The sequence below is a fragment of the Rana temporaria genome, chromosome 3 (genome assembly GCF_905171775.1).
Source record: "Rana temporaria chromosome 3, aRanTem1.1, whole genome shotgun sequence".
Lineage (NCBI taxonomy): Eukaryota > Metazoa > Chordata > Amphibia > Anura > Ranidae > Rana > Rana temporaria.
The window spans coordinates 254,146,456-254,164,012 of record NC_053491.1 but is presented as its reverse complement, the minus strand read 5'-3'; the positions used below and the strand labels follow the sequence as shown (position 1 = coordinate 254,164,012).

At 43.8% G+C, this 17,557-nt stretch overlaps 1 protein-coding gene across 3 annotated transcripts in view; it reads left to right on the top strand.

Annotated features, from left to right (window-relative positions):
• Window positions 1-17,557, top strand: part of SH3RF2 (SH3 domain containing ring finger 2) — a 201,161-nt gene that overhangs the window by 136,890 nt on the left and 46,714 nt on the right. The window lies entirely within an intron of this gene.

The following is a 17,557-nucleotide window of genomic DNA, read 5'->3' as shown; positions in this document are numbered from 1 at the left end:
GGCTACAGGGCCAACCAGCTTAGCAGATCAGCGCAAACTTCCTTTTGCCCAGGCCAGACTCAAGTTTTTCTTGGAAAAATCCAAGGTGTTCCATTGGCATATTTTGTGTCTGCCCTAGAGCATCTTGGTTGACACAGATATATGGAATGTAGATTGGCTTCTGAACTACAAGCATCTTATTAAAACTCGGCTTGCTATTACTTGTTATTATGGCACAAGGTATTAAAACCCATACAATTCAGAACTCCCAGCAAATATAAATGGAAAACATGCCCTAGTTAGGAATACGTTTATTCAATAACATCAAAGGATAGCTGTATGTGTAGGAAATACTTAGCACTGATCACAACCATGTTGTGCCATTGCTCCCTTACATAGATCCACCTATGACCACAAGCTGCTTTGAGAATGATGGCCAACTTGAGGGAGAACACGATTTTTCTCCAGATTGCAGTCACAAGCAAGCCTTTTTACTAAAAAAGTATCAAAGCTTAGAGTATGAAAAGTCAGTCAGGCAACTAATATTTTTTTTCTGTGTGGAGACAGATGTTCTCCTTTATATTTTTATTTTTTAACTGCGGTTTCCCAGTTGTGGACTTTTGTTATCCAAGTCATTGCTGTGAGGTCACATTTCCATTCTCCACTCACTGTACCCAGGAGGAATTTTCCTCTGCTTCTGGATAGGAAAATCTCCTCAAAGCAGGTACACACAGCAATCAAAGAAAAATTATAGCAGGCAGTCACATAGGCAACGGAAGTCTCTGAATAATGATGTCACTATTTGGCTTTAGGCCTCATACATAGGCATGCGCACGGGGTGTGCCAGATGTGCCTGGGCAAACCCTAATAAGCTCAGGTGGCTCAGATTGACCTCAGAACCCTTGCTGCCTAGGTCCTTGTGTCACACCTCCTTTAGCCCACAGTGCTTCTGGCCTCTCTCTTCTCCTCTTTTGCTGGCTGCTACGGGGCATATTTCAGAATGGAAAGCGATGGAAGGGGCTGGTATATATGTCATTCATGGGCCCCTTCCATTTCGGTCCGGTACCGATTACTCACTGTGTTCATTCATAGCTGAAGCATAGTAAACACAGCACAGAGCACTTCCCATTAATTTACTGTCTGCAGAGGAAGGTTCTCAATCCCTTTCCCAATCTCAAAAGTAGGACAACAGGGGTCTGTTTAGACCCTTGATATTTCACCAAAGTCGCCCAATGGTGCTCCTAAAAAAAGTTGTAAAAAAAAAGTAAAAAAAATTGTAAAAAATATTTAAAACATTTGTAAAATATAGTTTAAATAAAAAAATTATATAAAAAAAATAATGACACCATCGACTGTCCTACTGACACTGTCCACTGCTCCACTGACACTGTCTACTGCCCTACTGACACTGTCTACTGCCCTACTGACACCATCCACTGCCCTACTGACACCGTCCACTTCCCTACTGACACAGTCCACTTCCCTACTGACACCGTCCACTGCCCTACTGACACTGTCTACTGCCCTACTGACACCGTCCACTGCCCGACTGACACCGTCCACTTCCCTACTGACACCGTCCACTTCCCTACTGACACCGTCCACTTCCCTACTGACACCGTCCACTTCCCTACTGACACAGTCCACTTCCCTACTGACACAGTCCACTGCCCTACTGACACCGTCCACTTCCCTACTGACACCGTCCACTTCCCTACTGACACCATCCACTGCCCTACTGACACTGTCCACTTCCCTACTAACACCGTGCACTTCCCTACTGACACCGTCTACTGCCCTACTGACACCGTCCACTGCCCTACTGACACCGTCCACTGCCCTACTGACACCGTCCTCTGTCCTACTGACACCATCCACTGTCCTACTGACACCAACCTCTGCCTTACTGACATGTCCACTGCTCTGCTGACACTGTCCACTGCTCTACTGATGTTTTAATACATTTTAAAATGTATTTTTTTTTATTTATAAGAGTGTATGTGTCTGTATATGTACAGTATGTTCAGTGCGTTGAAAAAGTATTCACACCCCTTAAAATTTTCCATATTTTGTCATGATAAAACTAAAAAAACGTAAATATATTTTATTTTATTGGGATTTTATGTGATAGACCAACACAAAGTGGCACATATTTGTGAAGTGGAAGGACAATGACAAATGGTTTTCAAAACATTTTATAAATAAATATGTGAAAAGTGTGGCGTGCATTTGTATTGCAGCAAAAGTTGGTTCTACCAGTACAAGTATTGACTCAGGGGAGCTGAATACAAATGCACGCCACACTTTTCACATAATTATACATAAACCTTCTTGCTCTCACAGATCAGCACTATCTGTGTTTCCCAGGCAGAGCAAAGGCTGTCTGCTCAGGTGAGCTTACATTGGCCTGGGGAAGAGGGCCAAGACCCGAACTGGATCCTGGATCAGAGATCCCTGAATGTATATGAGAGGAGCCTGGGAGATGTATAAACCATAAACAGGACTTTCCCAGGCTCTCTCTGGGATGCTCTGCTACAAGGGGTATGAATACTTTCAATAGAAAAATAGCTGTGCAACTAATGTGAATACTATAGTAGTGTTAGTACAAAGTAAAACAAATCTTTCACCCATACATGGGTTACATTGATAGTGAGAAAAATTAAACATGTGAGAGTCTATTGTTCAAACAACAAAAAAGTGCATCTGATGGTAATTTGATAGTAGAAAATTCCTTTTCCCATTCAAGCAGATAGTGACATCAAAAATGCATGAACCTCAGAAAAGTGCATGGATAGACAGGACACCTCCACCTCTCAATCACACTGTCCCTTACCAGAAGGGAAGATCCCAACTAGAGATCTTCTGACAGCAGACGGCTTACTCCCCAGCCAGGGGGTTACGTGGCAGGATATCCAAGAGCCAAAAACTTCTCCCACAGTGGACCGATAACCAATGGAGATAGAAACCAATATGGCTACCGCTGGACGCTAGCCTGAGAGAGGAATGCTTTTGCAAACCTATGTGGAGAATGCCTATTGTTGTAAGAGGCCTCTGACTTTTCTTGTTTCCTGGTTCTGTGAGATAGTTCTGTCCCAGTGGGGTTGCCTTAATACCACTTTATTTGGGAACAATCTAGTGCCTGTTTGGATTACAAGGACTGTACTGTAGGGAAGCTGCCCATCGGCATGAACTGGACATGGCTAAGCTCCAGCAACAGCAACAGGATCAGTCTCTGGTTTCCCTGAACACAAGGAAGCACCTGTGGCTCTGAGCCATGCATCCAAGTTTCCAGTCATGTATTAGGTCAATGAAATTGATACTTACTTGATATCATTTTAAATAAATGTGTCATGAGTACCACTTGCCACAGATACAGTGAGTCTGGTATACGATGCCAGGGCTAAGAGGAAAGTCCTGGAGACCTAGTGGAATTGCTAAAATAAGAAGGAGGATACAATTTTGAAACCATAAAAGACTCCAAAATCACAAAGTATCAACTGATACCAGAATTTTATTACAAGAAATTCAGGTTTATGGGAGAAAGACTTCCAGACACTTGCAGGGATACTGCATTCTGGCAGTTAATGACTGAACAAGCATTGCTATGAGTCCCTGGGAGATCACCAAGCAGCAGCAAAATTATAGCCAACTACTGTACTGCTTGTTTCCTGTGTTACCTGCCATTAGGTTGGCAAAGCAGCAGATTCCACAGCAGTGGCAGCCACTCCATTAGGGGCGCAGGGGCGCCCCCCCCCCCCCCTCTATGCGCCCGGGCCCAATCAACATGCAGGGCACCGGACGCATTGATTTCAATGTTTTTTTTTTGTTTGTTTTTTTAGCAGATGATTAGAGCCTATGGCTGAGAGCACTGCGGCCTGAGCCCACCCAGTTGTGTGACAATAGCAAATTAATATTCGCTGTGGTCTTCCTGCTTCTCCTCCCGAGTCAATCAGGAAGCGAGTCTTAAGACCCGATTGTCCGAGAGAAGAAGCGATCATATTTGCCGCAGAGGAGGAGGAGAAGCAGGGTGAAGCCGTCGTGAAGCCCCTAAGGAGGGAGAGATGCAGAGTGAAGCCACCGAGGAGGAGGAGATGCAGGAATGAGCTGAGGCTGCCTGAAACCTAGATGGGGTAAGTCCAGGGCTGGCGGGCGGGCGAGCGAGCGATGGGGGGGTATGGCTGAACGACCCATAAAATAGTGCACCTGCCGCCACTGTTCCAAAGGATTCCACTAAAACTTTACCTTTAATTGATAAACCTTTTAAGAGGATGGTGGTGGATGTCATTAGGCCACTAGCCTTCCCCTGCAGTTAGACCCCTTTCACACTGGGGCATTTTTCAGGCGATTTAGCGCCTGTAAAGCGCCTGAAAGAAGCTGCATCTGCAATCCCACTATGAAAGCCCGAGTGCTTTCACACTAAAGCGCCTGAAAAACGCCCCAGTGTGAAAGGGGTCTTAACGGAGCTTTACCAGCATTTTTCGGGCGCTGGCAGTGTGAAAGGGCTCTAAAAGCATTTGGGCTTTAACATTGGGATTGCAGATGAGGCTTCTTTCAAGCGCTTTTTTTTAACGCCAAATCGCCTGAAAAATGCCCTAGTGTGAAAGGGGTCAAAGAGAGTAGGATTCCTTGCAGATATCCTGAAAAATACATATGGTGCATATTGTGGCTAGTCCATACCACCCACAAACGAATAGTTCATGCAAGTGTTTCAATGAGACTTTGAAACACATACTGAGGACATTTGTGGGTGCAGGAAAGGGACTATGCATGATATTTTCCTCATCTGCTGTTTGCCTCAAGTGAGCCCTAATATGTGTGCTGGATTATGTACTAAGGTTCCAGGACAAAATAAAGACACTGTTTGGAATGGTGCAGATGAACATGACACAGGCTCAGGCAAAACAAAAATTCTGGTACAACTAAAATGCCAGAGAGCAGACGTATGATGTGGGTACGACATAGGTATGATATGGGTGACCTATATTTCTGATCCCCCAAAAAGTTTCAAATGACCAGTTTCTGTATGGACTACAGGAAGCTAAATGCCATCACTACTGCTGATGCCTACCCCATGCCAAGGGTCGAGTTGTTAGATAAGCTGGTAGCGTCCAACTATCTAACAATCGTGGACCACTGAACCTTACTATAAGGTCATGAAAAATTCCCCTAGCAGCTGCCAGCTCAGGAAAAATCAGCTTTCATTACCCAATTTGGATTATTTGAGTTTACGGCTAGGCCGTTTGGGCTGAAGAATGTTTTGAATGACTTACTGGAAGAGTGGAAGCATTCTCATTCACATACCTGGATGACATTGCAGTGTTCAGCCCTACCTGGGAATAACATCTTGCACACCTGTCTCAAAGTCCTAGACCAACTAGCATTTGTTAATCTGACAGTCAAACCCAGTAAGGCCGGGTACACACGGACAAACATGTATGGTGAAAGCGGTCCGTCGGACCGTTTTCACCATACATGTCTGCCAGAGGGCTTCTGTACGATGGTTGTACACACCATCGTACAGAAGTCCGCGCGTAAACAATACGCGGGGCGTGTCCGCGGTGTCGCCGCGTCGATGACGCGGTGTCGCCGCGACAATGACGCGGCGACGTGCGCGGCCCGCCTTTAAAATGCTTCCACGCATGCGTCGAAGTCATTCGACGCATGCGAGGGACGGCGGGCGCCTGGACATGTACGGTAGGTCTGTACTGACGACCGTACATGTCCGAGCGGGCTGAATTCCAGCGGGCTGTTTTAAAACAAGTCCAGGAATATTTGTCTGCTGGGAAAAGGCCCGGCGGGCAAATGTTTGCTGGAATTCGGCCCGCTCGCGCCCACACACGACCAAACATGTCTGCTGAAACTGGCCTGCGGGCCAGTTTCAGCAGACATGTTTGCTCGTGAGTATGGGGCCTAAGTGTCAGATGGCATGACAAAAGACACCAGATATAAGGAGGCACCCTGAGACAAGGAAGGACAAGGTCATAAGGGTCTAACCTACCTTCCATGGGAAATACAGGCTACTTTACAAAAATGTGTGTACAATCACAGTTTCTTGGCTAAACCCCTAACCTAATCAAGCGGAAATTTACGAAGCTGGTCTCCTGGATGTCAAATTGTGAAAAAGCCTTACAGGTCTTCAAGAAGACACTGGGCAGTGGTCCTGTCATACAAGCTCCAGATTTCAAACATTGGTTTCTGCTGTCAATCAATGCTTCTACCAATTGGTAAGGTGCAGCCTTAAGCCAAGCAGGCCATTTAGGTGATCAACATGTCATCATTTACCTGACCCGGAAGCCATTCCATTGGAGTTTAATTCTCCAGCAATGCAATACAATACATAAATATATGGGAGCGGTTTTACCTACCTATGGATTTCCTATTTCTGGCCATCCAAAACTTATATTTACAGTACACAGCTATGCCATACAGCACAGCCCTGTAAGACATAGCAGGAGACCAGATGGCAAAAAAAAACAACAGGGTGTCACTACCTGTATGTAGAGCCTAAGATGATGAGGGTGGCCTGTTGCACAGTTCCCATCGGTGCACCCCTGGACATTGAAACATAGTCTGGGAGAGCGAAGGAAAGGCACAAGTGCAAAGGATTAGACACTGTAAGCAGGATCTTTGAAGCACTGATATCTAACGAGCAGAAGTGCTGCTGGGGATGCCAGGTCCAGTTAAAGGACATTCTTGATTGTCTGGGAGGAGAATCAGGAAGACAATTTGCTATTGTCACCCAACTGGGTGGGCCAACGGCGCATTGCTCTGTACCCCAAGCCCAATTAGAGCCTCAGGCTGTAATCATGTGCTTAAAAAAAAAAACTTTTGAAATCCATGCATCCGGCACCCTGCATGTAGATTAGGGGCCAGGCACATTAATTAGGGTGGTGGCGCCCCTGCACCCTGTATAGACGGGCCGCCACTACAAGGGTATAACCTTTTCTTATGCTATCCAAAAAAAAGTTTTGCCTATAGTCCTAGTTTAAGGTAAGGTATTTTATAAGCCTCTAAAAACCTTTCCCAACCTGGGCTCCTTGAAATCCTGATGTCGTTCTAGAAGTTATGGGGTTTCCATGAACTCTGAGTAATGGCAAAGGTATTTATTACTTGCTGGTGCTGGTATCGTCATGATGCTGTCAATCCACAGATTTAGCAGAAGGGGACCAGTGGAGCTTCTCCTTTCCTATTTTATTTGAATATTCACTTTTGCAAGTGATTTTTATATTTGTCTTTAAGGGGGCATTCTTACCACTGACCATCCATGTTATACCCAATTTAGCCCCATAGATTGCCAATCTAAGGGGGTCCTTCTCCCTCTTACTACCAATGTAAAGGGGCCCTCCTAATTTTAGGCCTCGTACACACGACCGAGGAACTCGACAGGTGAAACACATCGTTTTGCTCGTCGAGTTCCTTGTTAGGCTGTCGAGGAACTCGACAAGCCAATTTTCTCCATTCCCGTCAAGGAAATAGAGAACATGCTCTCTTTTTGGCTCGACAAGTTCCTCGACAGTTTCCTCGTCGAAAAATGTACACACGACCGGTTTCCTCGGCAAAAAAAAACAAAACAGCAAGTTTCTTGCTGGTTTTTGCCGAGAAACTCGGTCGTGTGTACGAGGCCTAAGGCTGCAGAGGAGTGTTAAAAAAGATCCAGGTGCCAAATATGCTAAATATGCCACATTCCTTATTTATCATTTATAATCATTCTTATATTTGTAACTTACTAATCACGATAGTGTACTGTAATCTATAGATCTATTACTATTTTGCAAGTGTTTCCTATGCCCTGAAATTGATATCAAGGGTTCCTCTAAAATAGACTGCTTGAAGGTGTGGAGGGGGTTCCCTGAATCCTCTGAATAAACAAGGATATTGTGCTGAGGCCCCAGGATAAAACACTGTGATATGGGAGGTATAGTAGGGCATCATTTTCACATAATTGCCAGGCTAAAGGCTTGGGCTTCTTGGACTAGAACATTTTACAGTGCTCAGAATTACACATTTTGTTTTCATGCAAGTCATAACAGTTAAGTCATTCAGAACCAAATGACAGATTTGTTAGGTGTTCTCACAACCTGCAATTATAAACAAGTTATTTTCACTGACTTTTTATGATGGGTGTACTGACAATAAAGCAGACATAGCGCCGCACAAGGTGTAAAAAAAACAATAAAAATGTCACTGAAACAAAAGGGATTTGTTTCAAATTAAATCAGAGGTTATCGTTTCTTAAGTGAACACTTTCCTATTAATTTTAAATATTTATAAGCTTTTATCAGGAGAATGCAGGTGTTTTTTCTCCAGTTTCATCATTTGCATTACTCCATATACTATTGCAGTGACTGAAATGGACAAAATCCAGAGAAAAATAATTCATATATAAGTTTTGCTTTTGACTGGCAGGTCTGAAAATGAAGGAATGTTTGAATTCTCATTGAATCATTCCATTTTGTTCTGAAGATATAGCCTCATTCACACAGGGATTTTAGTCCCAGTACATGAGACCCTGGTGTTGTGGGGCAGGCAAAAAAGTACATGCTCATAATCTAGCCATCATGTAAAACTCTGATGCCTCGTACACCCGACCATTTTTCTCAGCAGGAAAAAAAATGAAGTTTTTTTCCGACGTGATTCCTCTCCAGCCTGACTCGCATACACACGTTCATGCAAAAAAACATCCGACCAAAGCGCAGTGACGTCCAACGCGTACGACGGGACTATAAGGCCTTGTACACACGAGCAGTGGACCGTTTTCATCGGACATGTCTGCTGGGATCTTTTGGTCTGATGTGTGTACACACCATCAGACCAAAATCCCCGCGGACAGAGAACGCGGTGACGTAGAAGACACCGACGTTCTCTGACACGGGAGTTCAATGCTTCCACGCATGCTACAGTTTATTTAAGTGGCATAGCATCTATTCTGAATGAACATAAGAATTTGTGATTTATAGGAAGTCAATTCCATTTAACAGGTAATTGTTTTTATACACCAACCTACAGTCATTGTTTTAAAACAAAACGAGAGTATGTAATTTACATTTATTTATTCATCCTTATAACCTACTGCAAACAGACCTTCGATAATTTGCTGTATCAAAGTATTATCATCTTCAACATACGGTACCGGTTGCAGCCCACTGGCTTCTGCTGGTTATCTTCTTCGGTTGTTACAGCTGCCAGGATGAATTGAAAGTGTGGCTGCATTTGGGGGGTTAATAGGGACCTGAGCTATCTGGTCTGTTGGCTCACTTCCTGCTCCTCAACTCAGCTAATAGGTGTTGCTGGAAACCACAGTTACGCTATAAGACTTCTAATTTCACGCTGGCAGCTTCCAAGGCAGGGAGGACAGCTCATCTTTTCTATCTACCCAGAACAGCTTAGGATGAAATATATTGCAGCACACCACAGACAGACCGCCGCTTTTAAAAATGAATAATGCATGCCCAATTATGACCTAGATTAACCACTTTTATACTTTTAATATTTGGGTAAGGGCCAGAAGGAATCCTTATTATTTTGTAAACACAGACGTTGGCTCTCTTTAGGGCTAGGAAGATTTAGTTCACTTTTCGTGAGGAAATCCCTTATAAATCAAAGCTAATAAGTGAGATCAATTTTTGACCTCAGTTAATGGCAGGTTCGCTAAATTGCTCAAGCCATTAGCGGCTAGTAATGACCATTCGTTTAATTGTACGTTAATGAGTGGTGCAGAGTGATGTGACAGCTCAAGGTGTTGTAGATTGGGACGCAGAGTAGCTATGGAATACTTTATTAGCAAGCCCAGGCATCCATAAGTATTTCAGAACAGGAACAGGAAATTCTATTAATTTGTACATGGAATAGAAAGTATACATGTAACAACTAAAATAGTGACATCTATAGGTCAGAGGTATGAACACCGCACAAGGTATCACTAGAAAAATGAAGTATTAGGCCTCGTACACACGGCCGAGGAACTCGACGTGCCAAACACATCGAGTTCCTCGGCCAGTTCAGCCCTGAAGCCGCAGAGGAGCTCGGCGGGCCGAGAGCTCCCATAGAACAACGAGAAAATAGAAAACATGTTCTCTATTTTCTCGACGAGTTTCTCGGCGGCTCCATCGGGCCGAAAGTGTACACACGACAGAGTTTCTCGGCAGAATCCGGCTCTGACCGAGTTTCTCGCCGAATTCTGCCGAGAAACTCTGTCGTGTGTACGAGGCCTCAGGGTGGCTTCACACAGCTAACTTGTGGGTTTTGTGCGAGTTCGCTACACTTTTCCATTAACTTATATGATGTCCCGCGTTTTTGGTATGGTTTTAGAAAGCGCCCCAAAGATGCAGCATGCAGGAGTTTTGCTTTGTTTTCTGAAACCACACCAAAACTGAAGGACCCTATAGACGTCTATGGGAAAAGGCTGTTAACCCCCCACAAAACTGTGGGTTAGGGACGCTATAGCAAAAGTGCAGCAGAGCAGTGTGAAGCCTCCCTTCAGGCCTGCCAAAGGCTAGCATGATTATGTGCTAAATGCCAGTTATTAATTCCAAAATGTATTGATACAAAATCAAACACCTGATACAGTGGTCCACTAATGTGTTTCCATCATAGCTCAAGCAAATCTTATGGGGGGGTTTAGTAAAGGTACAGTAAATAGGCCGTTCACTTCAAGTAGCACTTTGCCCAAAAGCCTAGTGAATGTTAAGTTTCCTTTAACTTAATATACCCTATCACATACAAGCAAAATTAAGAAAAACAGCATTTTTGCTTGCACATGATTGGATAATGGAAATTAGAAGAGCTTTGCCTCATTCGCTAAGCTATGGGTGACATTCCTTGCAATGTGAACAGCATATTTTCCTTTAGTAAATCAATCCCATAGTGTTCCATCCAAGGCTTTTCATGTCACATAAACCACAAACAGGAAAGGCACCATGCACCAATAGGATCTTGCAATTCATTTTGAACCGCTTTATGGAATGGTATAGTGGTGGTCACATAGACACAAGTAAATGCAATAAAGCAATAATCTGAACTTTATTCTGCCTGTAGCAACTGATCAGTTTCTAATTGCTATTTCTGCATCCCAGTTTTAAAAATGCAACAATTATTGTGATTAGTTACTATGAGCAACAAGATGTATTCTTTTCAGCAAAGCTTCATGGAAGGTGTTAAAGAGGTTATAAAATAAAAAATGTTCCCGCAATAAAAAAAATAAATGAAAATATTTACCTGCTCTCTGAAGGGTATCAGAGCGTCCCTGAACCTCCTCTTTTGAGGTCCCGTTCTGGGATTCTCTGCCCTGCCTCTTCTCTGTGTGTCACTGCTGCTTCCTATGGTGGCACACGTGCGAGTGTGCTCACAAGCTGGGCTGTCTGTAACCATAGATACATACAGCTTGGCACCACCCCGTCCACTTCTCCTTCCTTCCACTTTTGTCAAATAACCTGTACACACGATCGGAATTTCCGATGGTAAAAGTCAGATGGACTTTTGTCCATTGGATTTTCCGATCGTGTGTAGCCCCATCAGAGTTGAATTCCATCGGAGTTTAGATATAGAACATGTTCTATTTTTTTCCGATGGAATTCCGTCGGAATTCCCATGTGATTTGGCCGGGCAAAAGCCTGATCGTGTGTACGCGGCATAAGCGAAGTTCAACTCATTGATGACACACTCACTAGAATTTGTCCTTGTATCCACTCTTGATACAGGACTCTGGAACCTCCTCAACAGAATGACTGGCAAATTATCCCTGGGTACAATGTCCTGTAAGACAAATAAAAAAAATGAATGTAAAACAAAATGCAGCACATCTGCTAGGGAATATGTCCCTACATATAAATTTATGGAGGGGGATTAAAATAATAGAAAGCCAGCACTAAAATGTCTATATTTAGGGGGAGCTTTGTCTGATGTGCACTTAATTCTGGGATAGAGAGATACAACTAAAAGCTGTAGGGTTCTGTAGCAAAATCTCAACAGGCCCTATTTGTGTCTTATTAAAAAAAAAAAACTTGTTTAGCACCTAACATTGTTTCTAACTTGAAGGCCTCATGCACACATGGCTTTTTAAAAAATTAGCTGCAAAATCAGTACCGACGCTAGGAAAAAGTGGCTGTAAAAACGTGATTTTAGAAGCGTTTTGCATTGGCGTTAATGTGCATTTAGCCGCGTTAGCGTTAAGTAGCGTTTCTCTGTCCTCTTGTATTTTCCACTCAAAAATCCTACAGCTTAAAAATGCTTGACGTGGCTTAACGCTATATATAGCATTAACACGCATTTAGCCACGTATAGCCACGTATAGCCACATTTAGCAGCATCAAGTTCAAGAACGTACTGCCTTGTTTTTTTTTTTTCTTTTTGCAGCTTGAAAATGCCTATGCCATTTACAACTCCTAAAAGCCTGTGGGGCAGATCCACAAAGAGAGTACGCCGGCGTATCTACTGATACGCCGGCGTACTTTCAAATTTCCCGCGTCGTATCTTTGGTTTGAATCCTCAAACCAAGATACGACGGCATCTGAGTTAGATCCGACAGGCGTACGGCTTCGTACGCCTTCGGATCTTAGATGCAATACTTTGGCGTCCGCTGGGTGGAGTTCCCGTCGTTTTCCGCGTCGAGTATGCAAATTAGCTATTTCCGACGATCCACGAACGGCCATCGCATTCTTTTACGTCGTCTCTAGTCGGCTAGTCGGGATGGACGTAATTTACGTCTAAGTCAAAACAATGACGTCCTTGCGACGTCATTTCGCGCAATGCGCGGCGGGAAATTTAGGGATGGCGCATGCGCAGTTTGTTCGGCGCGGGGACACGCTTCATTTAAATGAAACACGCCCCCCTACTCGCCGATTTGAATTAGGCGCCTTTATGCCGCGAGAGATACACTACGCCGCCGTAACTTACGGCGCAAATTCTTCCAGGATTCAAACCAAAATAAGTAAGTTAGGCCGGAATACTGTATCTCAGATACGTTGCGTCAGGGCAGATCTTTGTGGACATGTGCATGGTCACATAGAATAATAGAATAACATGGAGACTGGCGTTTAAAAAAAAAGCCTAACGCCCCTAGGAGCAGCTGTAAAAACGTCCTGTGTGCATGAGGCCTAAATCTGGGCCTAGCAAGCTTTGTAAAGGCACAAACTGCAGATAACAAAGACAAATAATTGTTCATATAAAATGTTACTTTTTTGTTTTTCTAATAAAATGCAAAAAAAAAAAGGAACTATTAGCCAGATTCAGGTAGATGTGCCTAACTTTAGGCGGGCGTAGCGCATCTCATATACGCTACGCCGCCGTAAGTTAGAGAGGCAAGTACAGTATTCACAAAGAACTTGCGTCCTAAGTTACAGCGGCGTAGTGTAAATTGGCCGGCGTAAGCGCGCGTAATTCAAAGTAGGCTGTAGTGGGCGTGTTGTATGGTAATGAATCGTGACCCCACGTAAATGACGCGCCTAGCGAACGGCGCATGCGCCGTCCGTGGACGTATCCCATTGCGCATGCTCAAAATCACGTCGCAAATAGTCAATGCTTTCGACGTGAACATAACCTACGCTCAGCCCCATTCTGAATCGGCTTACGCAAACAACGTAAATGACGTGAAATTCGACAGCTGTTCCGACGTCCATACTTAACATTGGCTGCGCCATCGTTTTGGTGGTTTATCTTTACGCCTGCAAAACGCCTTACGTAAACGGCATAGCTTACTGCGATGGGCGTACGTACGTTCGTGAATAGGCGTATCTTGCTCATTTACATATTCTTGCCGTAAATCGACGTACACGCCCCTAGTAATTATGCAGCTAAGATACGACAGCGTAGGAGACTTACGCCGGTCGTATCTTAGCAACAGAGAAGCGTATCTCAATTTTAGCATACGCTTAAAGATACGATGGCGCGGATTCGGACTTACGACGGCGTATCTACTGATACGCCTTCGTAATTCTTTGTGAATCTGCCTATATGTATGGGACCTCCTTGACCCTATGGTCCTGGAAATGATTGTTCCATCTACATTCATTGTTGCCATCATTTAAATGTATCTGTTGGATACAAAAGACAATTTCTGATGCTTTCATTAGATTCCCTTGTGTACAGGAACTTTTATATCCAAAATGATAATAAGTATTGTTCTTCCATAGTTGCCTAGCAATATTCAGCTGAATAAAACAGTAACTGCCTTTTTTAACAGTATGTTTATCATCTACTTGTTATGGAAAGGAACATAATGGAAGAGGTCTGACAGGAGCTTCATTCAACATCCTTATATAAGATGGCTTGCTTTAGTTGCCATGTGTCATAATAGTGCCATTTAGCGAACATAATGCCTTAGCCAGGTGCTTATTTTTAACTGAGTTAAAAAAAAAAAGTCTTATCGCAGGTATTAGTCTAGAAAATGTCACGGTCACATAACTTTTATTTATTGGTTCTACTGTCGCAGAAGATACAGTATCTCTCGTTCCATTGCTCTGCCACAGCTTTAGTGTTATTTTTAATACGCTCCACCCGTGTGAAGTGGTTATTTAAAATGTCTGAGCTGTGATAACGTTGAAGTCTGAGGAGTAAATACACGTTTCCTAGTTATCAACTAGCACAGACTTATGTTGCCAGAGGCTTTGTATGTTATCTGGAGCTCTTTGGGTCCAAGAATAAAAATGAGCTGGGCGGCAAACATGCTCGGCTGCCACTGTAAACATTTATTGTACGACACACTCTGCTGCATGGAGATATTATGTATTATAGAAATGTAAGCGCATATATTTGTAAGCTACTTTTTTGAGTCTTACAAAATCATTATGTGTTCTAATTAGTTATTGGGAAAAAGCCCTGCTTGTTAGTTGTGTATTTTCCATTTGAATGTGCATGTGTAAAGAATGGAACATAATCAACATCAGCAACCTTATTCATTCACCATGGCATATAACAGCATATATTGCTATCTGGAGCCATTGCCCTGCTTGGTGTCACAAAGCGTAGGAATAATATGAGAGTTGGGATTTAAGAGGAGAACTTCAGGCAAAAGATACAATTTAGTAATATATTTGTAATTTGTAAAGCCATTTATCTGAGTTTCCTTCTTTTTTTGGGGGGGGAACACTCTTTAGAAAGGAATTGTAATAATTTAGACCCGTATAAGGAAGCCTGTAGCTGACATCATCTTTTGTGTAGGTCAGGAAACAAACCAAACATAAACAGAAAAGTACTATATGGATACACTACAGTTAGGCTTACCACCAAAAGTCCTAGTTACAGTATATAAAAAGTTTACAAAATTTTATTGCTGCTCTCAGCCAATGGGGAGGCAGAAACCCAGTAGAGCAGATGCTCTTGTGCACATTGGATCAGGTTTGATTAGCTATTGGGGGGGGCTGTGGGGAGCAGCATACCTTCATGCAGAACCAAGGTAAGGTCATTGTCCTGCTGCATCATCCAACTTCTACTAAACTTCAGCTGACGAACAGCCACCCTGACATTATCTTGTATTATATTTTGGTAAACTTGGGAATCCAGTTTCCACATGATGATGGCAAGTGGTTATGGGCCCTGAGGCAGTGACGGAAGCCCAAATCATGATGTACCCTCTACTATACGTAACTGCTGGGATGATTTTTGATGTTGGTAAGCTATGCCCTTGTTGTACCATACATAGTGCTAAGTGTTCTTCCCGAACAATTCAACTTTTGTCTCATCAGTTCACAAAACATTTTCCCAGTAGTGTTGCAGTTTGCCGAGGTGCTCTTTGGCAAACTTCAAGGGTGGAGTACTATTTTTTTGGAGAACATCTGGTGTCTCCGTGGTGTTCTGCCATGGACACCCTGCCTGTTCAAAGACTTATGTATGGTAGACTCAAGAGCAGGGATATTTTCCAGTTTCAGTGATGTCTTCAAGTCTTTGGCTGTTACTCGTGGGTTCTGCTCTACCTCATTGAGGGTTCTGCATTGTGCTTTTGGAGTTATCTTGGCTGGGTACCTACTTCTAGAGAGAGTAGCCACAGTAATAAATTGGCTCCATTTATAGATTATTTGAGATTGCTTTGTATCCTTTTCCAGCCTTATGCAGATCAACTAATCTTATGCCCCGTACACACGATCATTTATTTCGTCTGAATAATCTCCGACAGGTTTTTCCGACGGAATTCCGCTCAGGCTGTCTTGCATACACATGGACACACCAAATTCCGACCATCCAAAGCGCGGTGACGTACAACACTACAACGAGCCTAGAAGAATGAAGTTCAATGCTTCCGAGCATGTGTCGACTTGTTTCCGAGCATGCATGTTTTTTTCTCCGTCTGAGTTCCATACAGACGAATGGAATTGTTCTCAGAAAAAAAGAGAACATGTTCTCTTTCTAATTCCGTCAGAATTTCCGATTGAAAAAGTCAGATGGATCATACACACGGTCGGAATATTCGATAAAAAAATTCTGTCTGATTTTTCGATTGTGTATACAAGTCAAATGTCTTTAGAGAGCTCCTTTTTTGTGAGGCATGGTTCATATCAGCTGATCCTTCTTATGAACATGAACTTAAAATGTTTGAGGGTCTTTTATCATCAATTTAAACTACACCTAAAAACTTGTTTAATTGATTGGACTACAGGTGTACAAAATACTGACTCCAATACATTTTGTTGAAGTGTTGCACTACCCCCGGAGGAGCTGCTGGTTTTTCCGGGTGGCACATTTACCTTGTGGCTCTTCCGAATCCCTAGGAGTGAATGGTGCATATAGCAATAGTAAAAGAATGTCCGCAACAAGTGTCTTTGCTGTGCTCTTTATTACCCAGCCGGGTGAGTTTAGTTTACCTGGACAGGCCTCTCTCACTAATCTGGCAGCCGGAGTATCACTCGAACATTTGTAGGATAAAGTCTCTGCCACAGACCCTCCTTGATGAACGTCAGAGAGACACCTCTGCCACAGGCCCTCTCTGATTGTACTGTAGTTACGGAGACAACCCTCCTTAGGTAAATTACGCCTGGATCTCCTTCTTAATGTCGCCCAGGTACCGACTGACAGGTGATCAATCCTTTTGGACCGCCAGCCTCTCATTGGCGCTCCTCAGATGGACTCCCCACCAAACAGCAATACCGCTTGGGATCCTCAAAGGTGGGAACCCAGTCGCTCACTGGGTCCCCGTCGCTGCTCAGATGCTCCGGTCCAACATGGCTCCGGAACCAGGAACACCGCGTGGCACGCACGCCCCGGCCAGGTAGGCCATAACGCCAGGGCACCGTGATGTGGCCACCCTGAAGGTGGGTGCCACACTGGACGAAGAAGACAAACCCAGAACCAATGGCGTCTGCCCCATAAATACCCTCCCCCAGCATGCACAGCGAGGCCCAACCCTCCTGATTGGCTGCTGGGGAAGAGCACCCAAACCTCGACTCCACTTCTGCCACCTACTGCACTGGGGTGGGAATAACACCCCAGCACAACAGAATGAGCCCACAGCACAGCCAAGCTGAGACAGAGACCCTGTTTTAAGCATAACAATTTGGATCAGAGTTTAACTACACTCTGATCTACCTCTAAATTTAAATAGCACCGGTACTGAAAAGTAACCAGGCGCTACAGAAGTATGTCATTTATGGGT